The 23,571-nt window shown below is 48.2% G+C and overlaps 2 long non-coding RNA genes across 2 annotated transcripts in view; one reads left to right on the top strand and one right to left on the bottom strand.

The window, feature by feature from the left end:
* LOC110365745 (uncharacterized) overlaps nucleotides 1-17,621 on the bottom strand; it is a 40,626-nt gene extending 23,005 nt beyond the window's left edge. Inside the window, exon 1 of the long non-coding RNA XR_002425490.2 lies at nucleotides 17,503-17,621. This is a non-coding gene — a long non-coding RNA (uncharacterized LOC110365745). The remainder of the gene's footprint in view (nucleotides 1-17,502) is intronic.
* LOC135575857 (uncharacterized) lies at nucleotides 9,635-17,212 on the top strand. Its single transcript, XR_010467222.1, has 2 exons — nucleotides 9,635-10,016; nucleotides 11,879-17,212. It is a non-coding gene; the product is annotated as an uncharacterized LOC135575857 (long non-coding RNA).
* Nucleotides 17,622-23,571: the final 5,950 nt, after the last annotated feature.

The following is a 23,571-nucleotide window of genomic DNA, read 5'->3' as shown; positions in this document are numbered from 1 at the left end:
TGAATCCCCATTTCTTTCAACTGTAAATATCCGTTAAAAAGAACATTTGTGACATGGAAATCAAAACATTGTGGCCGTAAATAGCAGCAGGAGGGGAGGCTTGTTAGATTAATGTGATTGTGTGGAAAACATTGGGAGCCAAAAAGAAACAGGGAATTTAATGGAAAGGTGAAGGATCAAGAGGGCTTAAGGCTTGGCACTTCCACAGCATGGAGGTGCCACTTCTAAAAGGGTAAAGAGAATAAGAGCACTTAAAATGCAATAGAATGGGTTCTAATAGGAATCTGTCTGTGATGACAAACCCAATTACTCATGTCACAGGTGCTGCACTGGGTGATGCTGTCGCTCAAACCCCTGACATCCCCTTGGGAAACTTGTTTATCTGTGAAACAAGCGACTAAATAACAGAGCGACTTTCAGGGCACAGAGACCACCAGTGCACGGCTAACAACACAAAAGGGCCTGAGGAGGCACAAACAGTCTAACATTCTTACCAAGCCTCCTATCATCCCTGGTGGCCACAGATTCTGCTGAGGAGAAGCCGTCTGCTCCCGGAGCACACCAACATCTTCCATGAAAACTTCTTCAGGAGCTGGGAACAGCAGCACACAGGTGACCAAAACATTTCTCCATAAGCTGCTGGAATCTGTTCGTGGAGTGGTTTTCACAGGCAATATGGCAAATGTTTGTGATGAGCAGAGACAGACCAAACATAGGACAGGGCAGGTCCCCGTAGGTCTGACCAGCTGGGCCTTTCCTGCTGCTCTGGCCGTGCTCAGCTACTGAGAAAATGCTGATGCACCCAGAGCAAACCATGGCAGGAATTGTAGATGCGATCGATGTTTTCTATACAGATTGAGTATTTATATTTTGTTTTGAGAACACAGAAATACGGATTTCAGCACTAGCATCTCAACACTTGCAGAATGTAACAGACGAGAAGTGTCTATCAGGTCCCAAAAGTTTTGCCCTTTGCAGAATCCAGTCTCCTGTTCCCAGCCCAGTGTTTCAGGAAAGCTGACTCACAATGTCAAGACAATGCATTCTGAGAAACAGGGCAAGATTTGCATCTTCGTCTGGATTTCAGACTAAAATCTGCCCACACATCTCTGCGAAAGGATCACTCTCTTTTCCTTCTGCAAAACTGATTATCGCAGTGTTAGAGACAGGACTGGTACCTCAAGGCTCAGCAGACATGTGGGTGTTGCTAGAAGCAGAGATCTCTGGGTTTGGGTGCCTGATGAGATATCTGGACCTTTATTTACAAGCACTCATCTTCATTGTCTCCACCGTGCCCAGGTGGAGGACCAGGGAAAGGCAGTTTTGTACAAACAGAAGGTGTATGAATGTCAGACCCCATTGTCTGAGAAGCAGCAGCAGAACAGTGCACAGAGCTTCTGCAGCACACAGATGGTCTGGCCGGTGGGAAGAAAACACATCTGAGGCCCTAGAGCAGAATAAATTTCTGCCACTTGTCACCTTGGGCAAACTGCCAGTGCTCCACCTTCAGATAGATTTGGACCTGGTTATTGCCGAGGATTTGGGCCCTGGCCTCGAGCTGTAGCGTGGCCACTCTGAGGTTCAAGCCTGCAGGTGGGACCAGCCACTGACTGGTGTGTTACACATGCAAAGGGTGGCTGGAGAGGCAACGATGTGGTGGACGCCAACCGAGCACTCCAAGCACTGGTTCCCACCTTCTTTCAGTGATGCTGAAAGCAGAGACACTGGGATATCTACATTTCCTCTCCAACCTGATTCAGGCTGGACATGAGGAAGACACTGTTGTCCCTGAGGGTGGTGAGAGCCTGGCCCAGGTTGCCCAGAGAGGTGGTGGATGAACCATCCCTGGAGACATCCCAGGCCAGGCTGGACGGGGCTCTGAGCAACCTGAGCTGGTGAAGATGTCCCTGCTCATGGCAGGGGGGGCACTGGGGGAGCTGGGAGAGGCCCTTCAACCAAACTGTTCTGTGATTCTATGATTCTGTGGTTTCCATTTGTTCTCCTTCATGTGTTCCTGTGCAAAGAATTTATCTCATATATTGATCAAATTCCTTACTCTGACACTGGAAATAATTAAGTCTCCAGTTTTCTGCATCTCTGATTTAATCTCTCTGGCAAGATGTTTGTTTAATATATAGGTCTGAACCAATGCCCAAGCCCACAGCCACATAAGGAGCCTTCTTTGGAAATGTCTGGCAATCAGGATGCAAATATAACAGTCTGGAGAATCAGGGGGCTGGACGTCAGCCCTGCCATGTCACCAACGGGAATCTGTGGATCAGCGCTCCGCATTTCACTTACTGTAAACAGTGGGATTTAGGGAAACTCAAGAGTAAATATTGGCTTTAACTTTCCACTGGTCAATATTTACTTCTTCTGTCAATAAAGCCTGATGTTCATTTTAGCAGAAGCCTGTACTTCTTTGAACAACACGAATTCTCCTCTCAAACAGGCATCCGTATGCACAGGAGGCAGAATGGTAATTCCAGTAACATCTGTGCTGCCCTCAATAACCAGGCTGGCAAAGCAAAGATGGTCAATTTCAGACAAAACTCAGCAAAAAGCACAATGAACTTGAGCTTTGATCAAAGATGAGTGAAATTCCGGTACCTTCCAGCCCTTCCAAAATCAGACTGTGCCATGGGAAAGGCTCCTCTGGACCCTTCCCAGCCTTTACCAGCTGCTACAGACCCTGGCTGCAGCTGAGAAAGGCAAAGGTGTCCCCTGGTACCCTTGGGAGGGAAACCACCCTTCCCAGAGTCAGTCAATGAACACACTCGTGCTTCAGGTGATGGTGTCTCCTCTGGCTTGTGTTGCCTATGCTTGTGGTCTGGTGCCAGCTTCAGCTGCCAATGTACTCCTGATGTCCAGGTACTATCACAGAAAAGCTGGTCAGGAGACATTCCTGGAGGTTCCTACCCCACGTCCTGCTCAGGGAAGCTGTCCATTGCTAGCTCTCTAGAAAAGGTCAACCAAGGATCCTCTTTGCCCCATCCTGAAGACCTGGTCCAGCAGTGCCCCTTCCCTTGTGCACTGAGTGGCACTGGCTGCCACCCAGCACAGCCACGTTGGTCTGAGGAGCCAAGTGACCCAGGGACGTGTTCCTTGTGCTGTCACCCTGGCTGTCCCCAGGCTGAGCTCCCTGACCAGCTCATCCAGGGCCAGCGGAATGTCTGCGCCAGGCCAAGGGAGGAGCAGGTCTTTGGATACAGGAGAAGACCATAACAGCCCCAGTGCAGACCAGTTTGCACTTCTACAGTAGACTGTCCTCAATTTGGGGTTATATTAACAGATCCACAGCTTTCAGACATTCGGTGCCTAAAAAGACAGTAGCTGAGGCATGTCTGCAAAATGCTGCACTGATACTCAGATTTGTAACAACATGTTTGGAGGAATAGTGCCCCAAATCCTGAAGGTCTGAGCTCACAGATCGCTTCGATAAAGCAGAAAGGCTGCTGAGAGACGGCACTGCAAATCTAAAGAAGACGCTTCCAGAACAGCCATGTGTCTTAATCCAGGTTTGCTGCAGGTGCAGCAGCTACAGGGCGCTCAGTGGGGATGAGGCACTGGGTTCAGGTGCCAGCGCAGGTTTCTGTGCAGATACAAATAGCATTTCTGATGGCCGTCCTCATGTCCTGCACTGCCTCTCCGATATGCTGCCACTATAAAAGGTCAGAATTTAGGATCAAATACGTGTCTCTAAGACATCACCATGGGCAATAAGGTTGCTTACATAAACAAAGTGTAGCTGGTTTTCCACTAGATCTGTCTTTCATAAAGAGTCAGGAAGGATTTGACTCACAACCTCATTTATAAAGCCAACACTCTTCACTAAAGCCTTGTAAAACAAACCAGCCCTCTCTGTGTCTACTAATAATAATTTTTCTTAAAGAGGCTTGTCACAGACTTAAGCAAGAGCTACAGCCTCCAACTGTGTTATTCGATTATTTAATCAGTTCTCGTAAGCAGCAGAGCACAGAACAGAGACAGGAGCCTGGACTCGTGCCCGTGCCAGAGGAATGGCGAGCTGCTCTCATGGCTTTATTTGCTCCCTTGGGAGAAGGGATGGATCCCTGGACAGCCCCCGCTGCCAGTCCAAAGGAAAAAGAACACAGCTCTCTGCACTCTTGTACTTGACTAGCTGCAACCAGGCCTGCAGTCACATTTGAGGGATCACCATCTGCAGCTGCACCAAGGAACCTGGGAAAGCGAAGTGACACTGATACTCACTGAGATAACTGGAAGGGAAAAGGATACCACAATAGATTGCTTCTGTCTCAGGATGAAGCCATAACTCTTTCTGATCCTCTCCTGTGGTTTCTGGCTGGAGGCTTCTCAGGCTCTGCACTATGAGTTCACTGTCCTGCTTGGTCTACCTGTCTTGGTCACCGCTCAACCCAATGCACAAGTCATCTGGTCCCAGCTTTTATTCTTTTATATTATTATATTCTCTCTTCCGCTCAACCTCACACCTCCCTACAGTGCCAGTGCTTCCAAACGTTACTACAAAACGTCACTGGTTAGAATATGGTGGTGCATTTTGGGCCAGACCTTTGGTCCCTCTCTTCAGAGCACCCTGCAGGGTCTCACTGCTCTCCTGCTCTTTGGGGTCTCTGACCTGGCTGCAGCCAGAGGGTCTCCCCAGGAGAAAGTCCTCTGCACATTGCACTTCTGCTCTGCCCTGATGTTATCCATGGACACGACATCATTGCGAATGAACGTGCGATAGATCTTCATGCAATGATGAACACAGGGGGACTTGGAGCCTCCTGGACATCATGGGGGCTCCTGCAGTGCTGCATGGGGAGGTTTACCTTGGTGTACAGAGACTGTAATCCCGTTAAATTAATGCTCTGAGGAGCCCTGGCTTTGGGAGATTTGCTTTGACACTTTGGGGAATCACAGAATCACAGAATGTAAGCACATGCCCAACCTTGTTGATGTTTTCTGCTTCATGCAGCCACCCCAAGGAGCTACTTCCCTCCCATCATCACCACAGCACATCCTAATCCCCATGTCTAGCTAACAAGCCACCCATCCCTGTGCTGTTTGAAAACAAAGCACAAAATGGGTCACACGAAAGACAGACGCAGCTGGGACTGGAATAGAAGTACTTACACAGTGAGGGGGGAAAACGAGTGGGGAAAAGTCACAAAGCAAGTTGACGACTTGCAGCTGGGAAACACATGGGCAGCTGAGAAAATTAAGACAAAAACAGATCAAAGCAAAACCCTGAATATACTGATGGTGCTGGGAGGTGACAGCTGCGGAAATGCAGGTGCTGAAAATTGAGGAGCCACATCCCAGCCCAGACACCTCGGTGGGTGGGATTGGGGGTGCCTGAGCTGCCTCCAGTGTGACCCTGGAGTCACTCAGCTGCCCAAAATGCAGAGCTGCTGCCTGTCACCCATCCGGCTGTAGATGCCAGGTAGATGCCCACATATTGGAGGCGGTAGCATAATACCCAGCTCTGCAGAAATGAAGGCTGTACTAATGCAGAAACTGGACTGCGGAGCATTCATTTGAAATTTAAAATAAAGCTCAGGCAACTTTAGTGAAAATCTTTCTTCTGCTCTGAAGAGCAGGGGCTGCACGATTTTGAGAGGGATGGCCAGAAATGTTTGGGGGTTTTTATTTTATTTTGAAAGTGAGTTCCTTTGATCGCAAGCTGAGCTTGCCAAACCCTTGAACCATGGTAGCTCCTTGGACTCAGCAGCAAAGAAACGGAGCATCCTGTTCACTTTCCATTGTATTGATACCCATCACAGAGGACAGGAGCGGGGCAGAGCGCGGCTGCCCTGCGGTGCATCGGTCCGCTCGGGTGGCAGCTCTGCTTCACAGATTTCCCTCCTGTAAGTGCACGTGCTGATATCTAGATTCGGTTTTCTTTTTAAAGTGCTGGTCTATTTAACTAACACAATAAGAAAGCCTACACCAGGTGTGGCTGATGAAAACTGTAATAAGCTGCCAATTACCACTGTGAAAGCCCCAGAACATTGTCCCGTGTTGCAGTCATCGGTCACGTGCGGCTCAGCTTGGCTGAACCCGTTAACAGCAACCAACACCATCCTCCACCCCACGACTCAGGGCTTTTATCCTGGTGCAACAACACATCACCCAGGGTCTTACAGCATCCCGCGTTGTGCAGGGACCAGGCAACCAGGGGAAGCAACAGCATGGCCACAGCACGTGCGAGCCCGTGTCCCATATCCAGGGGGGACCACTCTGCTGTCTGCAGGCAGAGGATGGGGTTGTCCTTCTGAAGCTGGAAAAAGGAGAAGTTTTCCTGAGAGCAGTCACATTAATAGGGCTGCCTGCTCGCAGACCTGCTGAATTGTCCACTGTGTGGTCCCTGGCAGCGGTACCTGTCACCCTGTCCGCACGTCTGTGGTTTGGGGAGGGCTCCAGCCAGCACAGCGGCTGCAGCACCGAGCCAGCCTGTCCAGTCTTCATCTCCTAAACGGCCACATCCAGTGTGAGATTTGGGTAGATTCCCAAAGGCTGAGGCTGCTAATTGTGCCTGGGTTTTAGTAAGCCTTGGGCTTTTTCTAGGGTTTTGGACATCTGTCTGCTTGCGGTTCCCATTGGAGGGAGAGCTTTGAAGCTGTGGGACTGCAGGAAGCTGCAGGAAGCAGATGGATTTAACTGACAAATTGAAGCTCGCTGAGTTTTCGTTTAATTAACTTTTAATTGGCAAATTTGGGGCTCATGCATTTTTAGTATAATTAGCTGCTTAAATTAGCTTTTAACAGAGGTTTAAATTTAGAAGCATGCTTTTTATATCCCATGTCTGATTTTATACTGTATCCATGCTGTGATTCCTTTCAAGCCAACTGTTTTAACTCTATCGTACCAAAGTATAAGGAGATTCGGAAGCTGCTACAGGAATCTGGGTCAGGAAAAAATCAGATGCACAATCCCACAAGGATTATCCCCAGTCTTTCGTGCTGTGTGGGGTTTCCAGTTGCCTTGCACTATCAGATATGTAAGATCAAAGGAAGACCAGAAAATAAAGGACATTGCCCCAGTGAACAGGAGACTTGGGCAGATTGTCACGATGTCGGAGATGTTGATGCTACGCAAAGTTCAGCTGATGCGTCCTCAAATGTTTGCCTGAGAAAGCGTAGCAGGATTTAATAAATCAGTCAATGCCCTTCTGTCCCTTCAAACCTGCGAAGGGGGCAACTGTGAAGGGACCTTTGGCACAGCCCCGAGGAAAGCAGAGATCTCCATGGTTCCTGTCATCACCATGGATCCACACACTATTTTTAGTGAACCCAGCTCCTCGTGTCAGCCCCACAAGCCTACTTGTCTCACTCAGACCTGAGCACCTCAGTGAAGTTCTTGAAGTGGGTAAGTGGGTCCCTACCACCCCATCGAGGGGCTGGAAAGAGAGGGGCATGGAGAGAGATCCAGGCCGCCTGGAAAAGTTGCCCTTGCAGGTGTTCTCCAAGGAGCCATGGGCTACTGAGCTCCTATGGAAAAATGCCACCAGAAATTGGGATGGACTGGGGTCAAAGGATGGGTGACGCTGAAGGAGGAGTTCCCAGCAGGGTAAACAACGGCGTTTAGTAAATCCCAGCCAGAGAGAAATCTTTGAGTGCAGGAAAACCTGGAGCGAAGTGTCAAGAAGGTGACCTTACAGCCAAGTCTTGCCCCTCTTTCCAAGGCCGCATCTGCCTATTGTTTTAGGAAATAAATTCACAGGCAGGGTAGGCAGGTCCATATTGGTCTTAATCCACAAGAATAAGGGCAGCAGAGAGGACAGAGCAGCACAGCTGACACCGAGGGCTAATGCCTGTTTGAGCAAGGGCTGTAATATGTAAATCTGTTTTTTTCCTCAGGATGAACAAATTCCACGTTTTTCTTCTCTTTGCTAAGTTTTGTATAAACAGCACAAGAAGTATGTTGTGGAGGAATGACCTTTTCCCAAACCAAACAAGAACGCCATTGTCAGGTCTCCACTCTTTCCTGCTAAAAAGGTCAAAAAATATTTTAAGAACTGCGGAAAGAATGGAAATGTGGATAAGTGGAAATTCAAGTGGAGCAGGAAACAATAGTGCGGATTAGGTCATTCCCAGCAAGAACGGGGAGAAAATGTCAGGGATTCAAATGGTCTGCACCCTGGTTTTCTCTCCCATTATGGGCAAACCAAGCTCCAACACCCACATGGTCCCGGATTAAATGAATGGTTGGGGGAGGCGAGAGCCCCTGTGACACCACCCCTGCGGTGACACGGTGGCTTCTTGGCTGGATGGTTGCTCCAGGCTAAAGAACATCCGCAGGAGGTGGCACGAGCCAGCAGAGCCTTGATGTTTGGGATGTGCAACCCCGTCTCTTCCTGCTGAGCTGGGACCCCGGAGGCTTTCACCCTCCTCCCTGTTAATGATTGCATGTTTAACAATTGTGCCTTAAATGATTGCACATTGTCAGGATCCTCTGATTATCATCTGCCCCCAGCACACAGTCGTGGATTTAGGTTCATGTACGCCTGACAGACAGAAAGCAACTGTCCGGAAGCCTCCCACACAAACCTTTTGCCAGGGGAAAAGCTGGGTTTATACAAAATGAAAAAAAACCCTAATTCCTGGAAGAGGTCTGATTTCTGCAGAAATGTTAGAAAACTGGGGAGGGGGAAGGAAGATGTTTTTCCATGGACCAACACAAAAAAAAATACCAAAAAAGTAGGTATTTTCACTGTGATTTTCTTCAGAAATTTCTACCAGCATTTCTGACATAGAATCAGAGAATCAGAGAATGGTTTGGGTTGAAGGGCCCTTCCCAGCTCCCCCAGTGCCACCCCCGCCATGAGCAGGGACATCTTCACCAGCTCAGGTTGCTCAGAGCCCCGGCTGGCCGGGCCTCTACACCCTCCAGGTTGTGGGATCAGTTTTTCCAGCAGAATGGCCTGGAGGAGTCAAAATTGCAGAGCAGAGCAACGAGCTGCATCCCCATCGAGACACGGGATCCCCACGTTCCAGACCTCTCTTCCCACATGTGACAATTGTGGTTTAGCCCCTCACTGGCTCATCCCCACGCAGGTTTTGCTCAGAGACCCCAAGGTGTCTCCAGACTCTTCCCCACCTTGTTTCAGTGCAGACCAAGCTATCAAGCTCTTGATTTACATGCTGGGGGGCTTTGCTCTCTCTCAGCTGTCTATTTGTTCTCCAGCCCCAATATTCAAGAGTTCAGCTGTCCTTTTAATCTGCAGGAAGGTAAGCTTGGGACTCAGTGAGGCAGAGAACAGATGGGCAGGTTGCAGTGTGAATGGAAACCTTTGCCTAGGAGGGGATGAGCAATTCCACATGCACAGCCCTGCGGGGCTGCAGCGAGAGCAGTGATTACTGGGCGGTGGGGGGCTGGAGAAAGGCTGGTTGCATGTGAGAAATCCCCCTTGTCGAGAAGGGAAGGGAGAGCTCCAGCTGTTCGCAGGGAACCTCTGCACCTGGCCAACCCCATAAATCTGTCGCGAATTCAGCAGCCAGCAAGTGCCGTCACAGCAGGGTGGCTGCTATGGTGCCATTTACATATCCTGCCTAGAGGAAATGTGCCCAAAAGTATTAAAGCAAGTCCACGTTTCATTAATTGATCACATCCTGAGCCTTTCAGCCCTGTGGTGAGTCAACATCAAATACCCAAAGGGATATTTCCAAAGACCTCTAAAAGGGAATAAACTGTCAGGTTAAAACACTGTGTTTATCAAATTGAGGCAGAGACTCCCTTGCTTCCTACGTGATTTCAAATAAATTAGAAGCCCATCTGTTGTGTTTCGTTCCAAGAAATTAATTACTTCCAAGGATGACGAGTTTTTACAATGAAGTAATTATCAAGCTAATAGTGAAGGCAAAGGTTGGACCTTCAACAAGAGCAAATTGCTGCAGCTCCAGGGCCTGCAGCTGCGTGCTCCTGAGACTGCGCGGGACTCACCCCGGGGCTCCGGGAGAGCTTAATAAATAACACTGACACCATATTGAACCCTGTTAAGAAGCGCCAAGGAATGGGCTCCTAGAAACATAGTAAGTACAATTTTGGAATTAGCAGTGCATTTTGCTGATAAGTTGGGCATCTCTTGCTATTTTAGAAAAAGAAGAGACTGTGCACAGCACAGCATGGTTTAGTGGGCATTTGGCCTTCAGGAAATGGTTTAGAAAGTGCCTAATATGTCTCTTAGACGTTTAGTCTGTCCTGGCAAACCTCAGCTTAGCACTTCAGGACTTACTGAAAACCAAAAGGAATAAAGAGCTGATTTTTAAAACAATTTAGCAGATTGAGATGTAAATAGCCACTTACTGCTCTGTGTCCAGAGAGACCCTGGCTTCAAGGTCCTTGCTTGGGATGAGTCTCACAGCTGATGGATTAGATGGACACGGGGGTCAGGGGCTTTTTGCTATAGGGGAAAGTCAACAAGCTACTTCTAAACTTGGGGTCAGTTTAATTAAGATAATGTTTCTCTTTGGTGTGGTGGTGAATATCAATAAATAAATATCTGTGGGCAGAGTGGGCTGAGCAGCCTGATATAAACTTTCCTCTGAAAAGTGGCGTTGGCCAGAGCGGCAGAAACCCTGACTTTGGCATAAAGCAGGTCCAAGGATGGGACGGGGGCTTTCTGTACAGCTTTCTGCAGCCTCTGCCCATGGAATGGAAACCATTCTTCTTCCTTCTCTGGGCACTTGTGTCTTGCAGAGCATCTCAGACCCCATAGACAGCACCCAGCAGGTTTTGCCACGACTCAGGCTCACCTGCTAAATATCTGCTGAACAAAAGCACAGTAGTAGCTCAGAAACCGTGTCTTCCTAGACTTCAGTCTCTTTTCTCTGCCTTTATGGCTACCCTGACCATAACTTATTCTCTACAGCTAATCTAGGTATTTTCACTAAAACAAGAAGACAAAAAAAGCCAATCTCCATAACTAGCCACCTGATTTTAGCATTAAAGAGAGCAGCTGCTGCTGAAAATTACTGGTTTATATCGAAGAAGAAATGTGCTGATTTAGTAAGAAAACAAAATAAAACCCAACTGACTACAAGGGAAGAAAGGACAGGCTTTACCTCTTCTGGAGCCCACATTTGCAGGAATATAGGGACCTCAGGGACAACGAAAAGGATTTTCCATCCTGCTTTCCACAAAATTGTGCTGTAAAGTATGATTTTCCTTACTGGCAATAGGCTTTACCAGGAAGATTCACCAGAATTTATGCAAGTGAACCCCAAACCACACAGCACCCCCTTCCCTCTAACACATCCACGGGAGCTGCAGCTTCACCAAGTGCTGAGCAGGGTAAGAATGAGGAGACGTATCTGGAGTGTCTGGATAATATTCCTGCCACTTCTAAAAATACACAGTGCTATGGAGACAAGCTTTGGCTTCACACAATTGAATGTTTCTGTGTTGGCTCAAACATTTCTCCTAAGCTACGTCATTGTTAAAGACACAATGAAGGCCAAGGACTTTTTTCCCACATAGCTAATGGCCAAAAAAAGTGATGAATCAGGGCTTTGGGGTGATTTATCCATTTCAGTCTCTCCTCAACTGTATTTTCTATTTTTGGCATCCACTGTCATTCAGGAAAATCTTGTAGGTATCAACAGCAACCATGACTCACTCTCTGGCTCTCACGAACAATTTTCTCTATGATACAGATTTTGGCACACTTGTCTTGCAACAAGTGGTTGTCTGGGCCTGGTACCATTGCCACGAGAGAGAAAACCCTTGACTTCTTGTGAGTCAGCCCAAGCGCTCTGGCCTTGTTTGTATTGCCATTATTAACACAGGTCTATTTAGTTGGAGGCATTTTAATAAACTTGATGATGATAATAATTTTAATAATGGTTTTAGCTGTTAATAGTCCTATTACCTGTCCGTGCTTGCCACCCTCTAGGGAGTGCCTTCCTTGTATTTGTGATGGCTGAGTGACACCCAGACCCCTGGAAGCCAACAGGAAGATCTCCTTTGAGGAGGATCAAACATTTCACATCACACATGCTCCTTCCTTTCTGAGATCCTTACTCTTATCTGGCACATCTGTGTTAGAAATGCTGATGGCCAGGTCTGGGAGAGACACTAAATACACCAGAGAAACCCAGAACAGCAGAGTAACCACAGATCTACACTGGAAGGAAGCTACATGGCTGGAAAGTGAAGTCAGGTGTTTGCTCTGGTTCACCTCTTCAAGGACACCTTCATCCTCATGCACTGCAAGGTGCTCCTGAATTCAGGGCCATAGATCAGATCCCTGTACATGCCACCACTGCCAGGTCCTTCACCTCTGCTCATGTCCCCATGTCACCAGTCGGCTCTCTCCAGCCCCCCGTCCCTGGAGGGAAGAAGATACCTTAGAAAAGACCCAGACATCTTGACCCAGGAATCCACTCCAAAGTCAAGGTCTTTAACCCACAAATCATCCTTTCCATCCAAGCAGAGGATGGCCTGCTGCTCCTGACTTCATGGATTAAAAGGACCCACTTTTTCTTGGCCTTCATCACACCCACAAGTTTATTCTGGTGAGAGATTTGCTGCAAAGGACAGATTCTGTCCCACAGCCCTGAGACAGGTTTCTCACTGTCCTTGGGAAGACTCAAGCACTGAGGAAAATAGTCATATCTCCTGTGCAGCTGATCTTCAATGGAGCACACACTGCTCGAGCCAGGAAACTCATAAATAGATCCGGGGGAAAAAAAGTCAAATTCATCCTGGCACCGGCTCCCAGCTTGCAGAGCTGGAAAATTGCAGCATAGCATAGATCGTCCATTTCCATTTCCTTGAGAGATTGTTTCTGATCCCACTTTCTTCTTGCCCAACACCTGCTCAAATTCACGTAGCTGAGGCCACAAAGGGGCTGTGGGCTCCAGGCTGTGTCCTGGGAGCTGCTGACTGGAGAGCAAGGGCCATATCTCAGTGCAGATGGGCCAGGCATGAGGGTCTGGGCCTGGCCAGGGATGGTGGCCTGGCCTCATGGCTGGTCCTCCTCCCTATGGCCCTACCTGCACCCTGAGCAAGCACTTGGGCAGATGTCACTGTGCCTGCTAACACGGCATGAGGGAGCTAAAGGCTGCAAAACCCACTTTGTGCAGTGTAAGACTGTGGAAATGGCTTCTTTCTACAGCCACCCTGCTCTGCTGCGGTCTCCTCTCCCTTCAGCACTGGAGAAAAGACATTTCTCCTTCCTGCTTGAGCTGTACTAAATCCCCAATGTGCTGCTCCGCAGACATGGGGCAGCACATCTGTGTAGCCATCATGGTGGACATCCAGCATGCACAAGGGGATGAGGCTGTTGGGAATGGGTGCACGACATGTCCTGCTGACCACCCTGTAAATAAACTGCGCAGTGGTCAGAATCAAAAGAACAAGTTCAGGTCTGCAAGAAACCTTCCAAGCCAGCTCTGACAGCTTCTTGTGTTTTCCTTTGCTGTAGCTTGCAGCCAGATATGTCATCCTGAGCATGGAAATGTAACCAGAGGGGAGACCTGGGGAGTGCAGGCACAAATCTCCCAAGGTTTTTTCCCACTTGGAGGCTCAGGTGGATGGAGTTCCTCACCAGGCACACAACAACGAAAATCAACAAACACAGCCAAGTTCAGTGCCAGACTGTTTAGACAGACAAGGGGGGTGTTATTTTAAATCCAGCTGATCTCACTCATCCTCTCATACCCACAAACTCGCTGTCACCAGGACACACGTGCCCCACTTGTCTGCCCAGGATCGCTCACAGTGGCATGGAGGACAAAGGACACCAAGGCCTTGTCACATCTCCTGTTTTTCAGAGGCTGGCAGACAAATGCTGGTTTTGGATGTGCTTCTCATACCCGTTAGGCGCAGCTTTCCTCCTGCCTCTTCCTGTTTGATTCAGTTTTGCTTAGGGAAATACAATTTTGTGCCCTGTGCCAGTTACTAATGAGACAGCACAAAACAAGTAAAACAAAACAAATACAAATTCAAAACAGGAAAGTGCTACTGACTTGGGTGATTATTTATTCTTCTGACGGAAGCAAATTAACAAGGTCCCACCAGCAGACAATCCGCTCAGGCTGAAAAGAAGCAACGTTCTCCCACTCAAATTAGACTGACTTGTCATATTAACTCCAGATACTATCTTGGCAGAAGTGATGCTGCTCTACATGGTTGAAACATTTGCAGCATGGCCAGGATTTTGTAGAAACCGGAGTGCCAAGCTGCATCAAGGCTTCGTCCCACTTTGTGTCCATCCTTAACCCATAACAGGTGTCCAGGAGACTGCCCAGAACTGTGGGTCTGACCTCCAGCAGCCCCTCCAATCTCTCCACCACCTGATGTGATCTTGCTGCTTCTGGGGAGCTGCTCACAGAAGGGCATGTAATTATGGGTCTCTCCCTACCCTTTGGCCATTCCCGCCCCTGGAGTTGGACGGTGCCTTCTCGGGTCCCTCAGGCCAGCCAGGCACGTTGGCACAGCACAGGCCAGGACGGGGCTGCCAGTGTGAGCACAGGTCTAAACCCAACAGGAGGGACTGGCGCTATTGCTGCTGCCTCATTGCAGAACGTGGTAAATTCAGGTAGAAACCAGTAGTGAACCAGGATTTAGGATCTAAATCCAGTTCAAACAGACTTTTCAAGGGTAAAGAGTGAGCAAGAGCATGGCTCAAACCTACAGAGTCCCTTCTGAAGGGGTGACTGCCTCCATGTGCAGTAAGGCCATTTCTTCCTTCAAGAACTGGGTAGACGCTCCGTGCAGGATGAGAGATGTTCTTGGAGATCCTCTGCTGAAGCCAACTGTCCTTTCACAGTGGGATTCAGCCACCATATTGTCAGCAGCAAATTACCCCCAAGTGTCCACCATGGTGCCGGAAAGCCAATGTCCAGCACACAAGCCATCTGCTCCTACATCCTTGCCCGTTTCTGCTTTGACATGGGGAAAGTTTCACTAGCAGAGGGAAATTCTGGAAGACAAAGAGCTCTTTCCAGTTATCACTTGAGCAGGGAAAAAAAGAGGTTACACCAGACAGCTCACCATCACAGTATTCCCTACAGCATTTACCTGCTCCCAACACAGATATAATTAGGTCACCTGGTGGGAGCAGGAAGGATGGAGCAGGTCCCCAGGCGAACAGGGACTGATGTGAGCTCCTTGTTGGTGCTATGGTGGAGGGAAGGCTGGAGAAGGACATGGGGGGAAGTGTTCTAGGTGAAGAACTTGTAAGAAACTAGGTCACACCTTAATACACTTCTCAAGGAGTTTTTGGTAGGAGCTTGACTTTGAACTTCCCTTTTAAAAATAAGAAGTGGCCTACATAGGACTGAGTAAAAAATTATACAAGCATCCCATGGTAATGTATAGAGCAGCAGTAACCTCCAGAATAGCATCGGTGGGGGATTTGTGCCCTGAGCTAAGAGCCATCAGAGACCATCTGCAGATGAGAAATGGCAGCTCCTTTGGAAAGTCAATGGTGGGTCACTGTGAAAGGAGAGACTTTTGCCACCTTGTCAAGGCAGCTGGGATGACTGTATGAAGAACTGGGGTACGTGCTCTAGTCAGGGGATTTCCAGCTGAGCAGGTCCTTGGCCACAATGATACGTCTGCAGTCCAGAAGGAGAAGCACCTACTGTCGGTTGTCTACTCCTGCAGTAGGACCAAGCAGTCTTTGCTCAAACCCCTCAGCATGATCTTGGACTGCACAGATGAGGACAGGACAAGGATATTATAAATCTGGAACCACAGATTTCAGTAATATTCCCATCAATCTGGCACAACTCCACCTTGGTCAGCAGCTCTGGATGTCAGCCAGCTCAGCCAAGAGCCAGACTGGCTCCATGTCCCTCTGCATTAGTGCTCAGATCTGGCTGAACATTGTTGGCTGCTCAGGGCAGAGCTGGCTGGTCTGCACTGCAAACTGGGGAATTAACGATGGTAAATGTGAGAGGTACGAGACCATGCTAATGACATTTGCCCAGTGACACCCAGGAAGGGACACAGTTGCCCAGACATAAGCCTCTGTTGGTATTTGGAGATGCCCCGGGGTATCCCAAAGGGGATCCTATGGGTCTTTGCTGGATCTTCCAGGCCTGTGCAGATGCCTCAGGTACCTTGAAGCCCAAGTCACCTGTATTTAGGCAACCAGATGCCCCAGTTCAGTGCCCCTTACCTGCCAGTTCAGAAACCAGCAGGACCCAGCTCAGGTCTGCAGCGAGTTGCTTGAATGGCCACGTGCCAGACCTGGGCTTATGGCCACGTCACGTGGAGAGAGGCTGAAATTTTGGCTCTGCCACAAACTGTGGCAACATTCCCATCAGTTTTCATGGGGCCATGATTCCCCCCAGCTCATAAATGACAGTCTCAGTGCTTTGGCCACAGACACGTTTGCCCACCCGCAATGAGCTGCCCCAGAGGATTCCCCACAGCCTTGGGGTGTCTGTGCTCCCCACAGAGGTACCAGGCACCATTCCCAAAGTGCTGTCCCCCTGGGAGACCTGGGGCATGTCCAAATGCCATTGCATTCCTGGCTTTGCAGCGTCCAACTGTCAGCCCTGTGAGAACCAGCAGAGACCAACTCCCGAAATCTCCTGCAGCCCTTGGACCTGCCCTCCTCACCCCAGGAAGGAAACCAAAGGTGCATTTTTTAACCAAATTGCTGCATTTGTGATGCTGTCAGGCTTGAGAGGATCATGTCCTAAGGACAGGTCAAGAATGTACTCCAGGAGTCCGACTCGGTTGCACAGTACCCACTCCTGCGTTACGGCTCTTATAAAATCCACCTGGAAAAATAATCCCCGTGCCCGTGCTGACAAATGACTAACTCTTCCTGGTGCAGCAGCTTGCCTCTTCACTTTCCATGTGTGTGCTTTGGAAACCAAACAGAGAGAGACCCTCAGGGTGGCCAAAGCAAACACAAGTCTTTCTGGGCAAGTGCTCTGCCTATAATATATAAATAAACATATAAACTGATGTATAGACAAATTATCAAGAAGCATAAATACAAACCCTGCCACCGGCCAGACGTTTCCAGTCCGCAGAGCCAAGGAGGGGCTCTTTTGGCGCTGTCAAACGTTATTGCTGCTGCCAGGTTGATTTACAGCAGCTCTTTGTGCGGCGTGGTCCCTACGATGGGCTTGCATGGGGCTGGCTCCAGTGAGGGGGAGCAAGGGATGGAAGAAGGATCTCTCCTTCTTCCACTAGATGCAATCCCAGCAGGGGAAATCCCAAATCTCCTCTTTTAAAAATATATATAAATAAATAAAAATCACCATCTTAGTGTGATTTCTTTGCTTAACAGCTGTTTATAGAAACTTTCTGAGGCCATGAGGAGGAGCTGCAGCTGTCTGCAAAACAAATCAGGAGCAGGGTTACCTTCTCTCTCTGATTAAGGAACGGTAGATATTTTGGGAACATTTAGCCTGGAAAGGCAGGAAGGGAGGAGCCAGGATAAAAACAAAGGGCGAGATTCTCCACTGACATAAAGCAGCATGGATGCAATGGAGCAGAACCACCTCCCGCCAGCTCCCCTGCCCCAAAATCCATGAGCAGAGGAGTTACCTTGTGAGGCCAGCGCTCTGTGAGGGGCACCTGGGTCCAGCACGAAGACGTGGGGCTGGATGGGGACCCGTGGGACCGGGGCGGTGTGTGCAGGGAGGATGTCTCTGGAACGAGACTTGCTGTGACCTTCACAAGCTGGAATGCGGGAGATTTACAGAGCAAATGATTTTCCAGCCATGCGTGAAAGCCCCAGAGCAGCTTCTACACATTTCTGGGGTAACAACAGGCAGGCACACTGGCTTTTTGAGGGTCCCTGGAGCCACGGGGGTAGAAATAACTCTCAGAACAGCTTTTTTTTCCCGGAAAGACTCATTTTTTACAGTGTCATTACCATGGAAGGAGTCTGCTTTAAAAAAGTCAAACACCCCCAAATTGGAAATACTCTTGATTGATAATAAGATTATCTCAAGAGCAAAGCCTGCCACAGCACAGCGGGGCAATGGAGCGCGCCTCCCATCTCGCTGTCCTCTCTGGGCTCGATGTGTGACCCCATGGGCCCTGAGCCAGGGGACTATCCCGAGGACAGCACTTCTAAATCAAAAATTAGGTGCTTTTGGTACAGAAAAAAAATATGCCTATATATTTTGCCAAAAAATGCTGTTTCTTATGCTGACCAAAGGCCCAGACTAGCTCAGAAAACTAGAAACATCCAGCAGATGCACTTCAACTACTCAATGCTCAGCGGATGTCTAAGCTACAGGACAAGCCAAGCCCAACCCAAACAATGGCAACCGGAGCTGTCACAGCATTAAACCTTCTACCCAGTGTATGGGGGTCAGTCAGTTCCTTGTGCAGGACCAAAGGCTGCATTAGATACTGGTTGGGCACCTGTAACTGGACAAGCTCGAGAAGTGTGCCCACGCAAACCTCATGAGGTTCCACAAGGCCAAGTACAAGGTCCTACAAGTGGGTCAGGGCAGCCCCCAGGATCAAGCCAGGCTGGGGATGAAGGGATGGAGATCAGCCCTGCAGAGAAGGATTTGGGAGAACTGGGAGATGAAAGATTGGACACGACCTGGCAACATGCGCCTGCAGCCCAGAAGGCCAATCATATTTTGGGCTGCATCCCCAGCAGTGTGAACAGCAGGTGGATGGAGGAGATTCTGCCCCTCTGCCCCGCTCTGTGAGACCCCCTGCAGTGCTGGTCCAGCTCTGGGTGCTCAGCACAGGACACACATGGACCTGCTGGAGAGGGGCCAGAGGAGCCACAGGAATGACCCGAGGCTGGAACAGCTCTGCTGGAGGACAGGCTGAGAGAGCTGGGGTGTTCAGCTGGAGAAGAGAAGCTCTGGGGAGACCTTAGTGTGGCCTTTCTGGACTTCAGAGGGGCTGATAAGAAAGATGGGGACAGACTTTGAGCAGGGCCTGTTGTGATAGGACAAGGGGTGATGGTTTTAAACTGAAGGAGGAGACATGAGGAAGGAATTGTTGGCCCTGGGGGTGGTGAGAGCCTGGCCCAGGTTGCCCAGAGAGGTGGTGGATGAACCATCCCTGGAGACATCCCAGGCCAGGCTGGACGGGGCTCTGAGCAACCTGAGCTGGTGAAGATGTCCCTGCTCATGGCGGGGGTGGCACTGGGGGAGCTGGGAGGTCCCTTCAACCCAAACTGTTCTGTGATACTGTGATTCTACAAGTGATGGTCTCATATACTGTGATTTAGACTGTGACTGGCTACAATGGGAATTGTCAATCTACTAACTAAGATCTTGAAAGTGACGTCGCATTTTCCATGTATAAAGGATTGCACAAGGGTGAATATGATGGTGGTAACAGTCAAAAGGCATTTCACAGTATGAGCAAAGGAAATTTCTCAGATGCTCGTGGCACACTGTCAAGTGCAAAAGAGGATCATAAAAACAATTATAGTGTAATTTCTAAGAAGAAAAGCTCTTCAAACTTCCTTTTGTTGCTAAGAAATAACAAAACATAAAAAATAAGCAAATGACCGCTGCAGAAGGCACAGATGTGTGCCATAGCACTGCTCGTAATCAGTCATGGAGATACTCAACTCTGACAGTGAATTAAATACAGTTGTTTTCCATGGCTAAAATAATACTCTGCGGTAGGACAAAAGCTTCATGTATTACCAATAATATATTAACTACTCTTTGGAGAAAATAATTCAAGACTTGGCTAAAATATTCATATTTTTCTTTGTGGTTGCTAAAGTCTCAGACCATGTGGATTTCAAAGCATTTCACACAGGTCATTACAACTTAGCTAAGAGAGAAACAACCTATTGTCTAATTATTTTCAAGGAGGAAACAGCACTTTGAAAATGTGAAAAGTACTTCGATCATATGGTTTGAATTCTGATGATGATTCATCGTTTACCACCAAAATGTCAAAGTCACCATTTGGTCCAGAAATTAAAGAGAAAAAGAAAAGGCTGAATATTTGCTTCTAGTTGCTCAACTCACATATGCAAAACATAGCAAAATCTGGTGTAAATTCATTCTGTGATCTTCAATATTGAGTAAGAGAAGCTTATGAATTCTTTCCCCCAGCAAAGGGCTGAAGAATTGCAGAAGATTTGGGATTTTTTTCACATTAAATACAATGAAATGTACAGGCAGCCCATCATAAAATATCCCCCTCTTCATAAGAAAGTTATCCCAGTGTGTTCAGCAGGAATGGCATAAAGCTGAACTCTCTATATCCTTTAACACAATACAGATGGTAAGAGAGATGGAAAGTGTTTGGTATGCAAGTGCTGAAGGTTTTCAATGATAATTTTTAAATGCATAATAATACTTTTAAAATGAGACTACATCAATCTTTCCACGCCAAAATTTATAACATGCATGCACTGAAGTATAAATTACAGCCAAGGACTGACAACAAATTCCTTGGCCATAAACACTGGCCGTCTCTGAAAGAAAATCAACAACATTTTGGAGCAGAGTAAGTAGAAAAGGATTTCATTTGTCTGTACGCATTATCTTTCAAACACCTGACTTCACAGTGATTCCAGCAAATGGAATTCACTTAACCTGATTCAATCATTTTCCCTGAAATATTTGCTGACTTTTAAAAAAATCCATAAGCATCAGAAAAGTGTTGAAATTTTAGGGCAGGCTACTGTGTATCAAGAGGGAGTATGCATGTGTTTTATGAGCCTTGAATTATGGAAAGGTCTAATTGTGAAACTGCGAATCCCAGTTCTTTCTGTTACTCAAAACCTCAGGGATCTCCTGCAGCTGTCACGGACGTCTCGGTGTGTGCCGTGTATAAGGGGGTCTGGACAGACTGCAGCATTGCTGCATACTGACCCTGCCAGAGGACAGGTCTCACATTCACATCATTTGTCCGTATAGGGTGTTTTATGGATGGATAAAAAAGAAAAATATATAAAATATTAATGGAAGCCTCACTGTCATCACACCCATGAACTTTTTAAATACGGTATCAAAGGGCAGGAGGACTCTTAAGGCGCCAGCTGTCCCCAGTGAGCCCTCCCAGGTACCCCCTCCCTGATGTGCCCATTGCAGTTGTTCATTAAACAAGCCCATCACCTCCAAACTGCTTTTTTGACCCCAGATCATTTTGCAGAGGGAGCAGCGGCCCAGGCGGGGTGAGGGGACCCCAATGCCCTGTCCCTGGCCTGAGCAGCTGCCACCGGCAGAGACGCGCACGGCACGTTGGGTGCGTGAGCTGGAGAGTCCCTTAGCTGCACCGCGGAAAAGAAACCTGAATTTGAGACGACCAATATGCTTCACTCCAATTTGCACCAACTTGTCCCCTTTGTGCCCCTGGGGTCAAAGCTCTGGCAGTGCCATTGCCCAGGGGAGCCAGCCCCTCGGACCATGAGCCAAATCTGCAGCTGACATCTGGTTCTGCACCGTGGGGTCCGCGGGGACGTCCCCACACAGGACGTTACAGCTCGACGGAGGTGTCCCGCTGCCTGACTCTTGTTTCAGGAGTGATTGGCACAAATCGGACACAAAGGCTGCTGAGAAAGCTGCCATGCCGGGCTCCTTCCTCCTGTTTTCTGGGTAATTTAATAACAGCCTGGGCTGGAAAGGAGCCAGGCGGCACGGTGAAGCGAGACAGTCTCCATTTGGCTTATTAATGTCATTCTTGATCCTAGTGAGTTCTTCCTGAGGAAAAAAAAACCCTCTCCCATGGGCCAGCATGGGGCAAACAGATTGGACCTGCATATCTCGATTCTTTTTGCTCAGGCCGGTGCCTGGGCTCCTTGCCCATGTGCTGGTGAGCACCAGCTGGTCTGAGCTCACCAGTGGGACATGCGGCTCTGGCCCCTCTCCCATCTGCTTTTGGGGAGGGGGAATCAAGAGCTGCCTAAATAAAGCAAATGTTAGTGGGTTAAAAGGGCTTAAACAGTTTATTTTGCTTTGCTTTCTATTTTGGTGGTGTTTTCTTGGAGAAACCGAGGATCCCGCGGTCTGTCCCAGTGTACTCAGAACTTGTCTCCTCACAAGGGACTTGGAGAAAAGAAATAACTCCAGCAACTAAGATGGAGAATGTGTGGAATCAGCTAAAAATCACAGTGAAATCAGCTTTATTTTAATCATCTGACCAAATTCCTATAAGTTGACACCAGGCATCTTGTACTCAAATATATATTCCTGCAATGTCAAGCGAAACGCTGATGTTCATGACATCAGTCCATGGGCATTAGCTGTCTGGGGATCTCTGGTATGCCTGTCCGGCAGATGTAACCTTTGCACAAGTGACGATGTTTTGTGGTTGTATTCTCTAGCTATTTCTGGAAGAGAATGCAATAATCCTCAACTCAGATACGACTCTTTCCAGAATAAACAAATTCAAACCAGCTTTGGACCATAGATCTAGTGTCTGGAAATATCACCATGGAGGATGTTTATTTGACTGTTTCCAATTTTTTTTTATTCTTTGGTTTGTCTGCAGTCTAATTCACAATTTTTTTATACACTTTTCCCAACCTTAGTATCTTTCCCCTATCATTTCAGCATCTCTTGCCTCAGAAGTTGAGGAACTGCCAACCTACTTCACTGTAACTAGTTTCCATTTAGGACATGACATTCTTCCAAGTTGTCATAAAACCTAAGTATGTATTCTATATACAGCAACCAGCATTGAGAGCATGTGTTGTCTTTGGCGTAGGTGGTCGTGCATTACAACCACTGCAACAACAATCCACGTCCATCCTCTGCTGGAAACATTTTCTTAAACATGTTTACACATGCAGCATCAGACTTCAGCGTTTAGTTGACCTTTCATCGCTTAGGTGGCATTTCTCGGAGCACGTAGGACAGTTGGATTCTATGGACTAGATTTCATGCTGTACTGGCTGCCTCCCAGTGCTGACGTGGGATTGTTGTGAGTGACGACACATTGTCTTTTACAGCACAGATTCCCTTGGGGACACACGGGGACAGACTCATGAGTCTGACTGTAACATCTCCCATGCAGATGTCTCCATCGGAGCTCAGGCTCCTTTTAAACACAGTGGAGAGGAAACCAACACTACACCGTAAAATCAAGGTATAAGATTAAATAGAAGCAATCACGGGAGAAATCTGCTTTCAACTGGAGGTTGCCTGTGGACACTGGGTGAGATAATAACCCTTGTGCCCAAGGGCTCTTAAAAACCCACAAGTGTTTACAGATACTGATGACCCTGAATCCAAGACTGGATGGTGCTGGACCTGGTTGAGTCTGATCTGGGGAAGGGAATTTAATATTACAGGAAAAGAAGAGTGTATTTTCCAGATAGATGGGCTTATTTCTGGCTGGTTTGGACCCACTGAAACATGTGGGACACTGGACTCCCATCGGCCTCTAGACACACAAAGAAACTCATTGCAGGGCCTGGGTACCAGCAAATGAGCAAAGCATCTGCAGGGTGGCTCACCACACACAAGGCATGGCTGTGCACGTCCCTTCTGTCCCCTTGCTACCTGTGGCTTCTCACTTAGCCATTGTTGGGATGAAATCTTCCAGGCAGGAACAGTTCAAATAAACACACACTCCTGGAAGGCAGCTATGGTGGAGGTGAGCCCCAGCTGTCACTTCTTGTCACCCAGGGGTGAAGACCAAGGCAGACTGTCAACAGGACCATCAGTC

The sequence above is a fragment of the Columba livia genome, chromosome 19, assembly GCF_036013475.1.
Source record: "Columba livia isolate bColLiv1 breed racing homer chromosome 19, bColLiv1.pat.W.v2, whole genome shotgun sequence".
Taxonomy (NCBI): domain Eukaryota; kingdom Metazoa; phylum Chordata; class Aves; order Columbiformes; family Columbidae; genus Columba; species Columba livia.
Note: the sequence above shows the minus strand (reverse complement) of the source record. Positions and strands in the feature narration are given on the sequence as shown.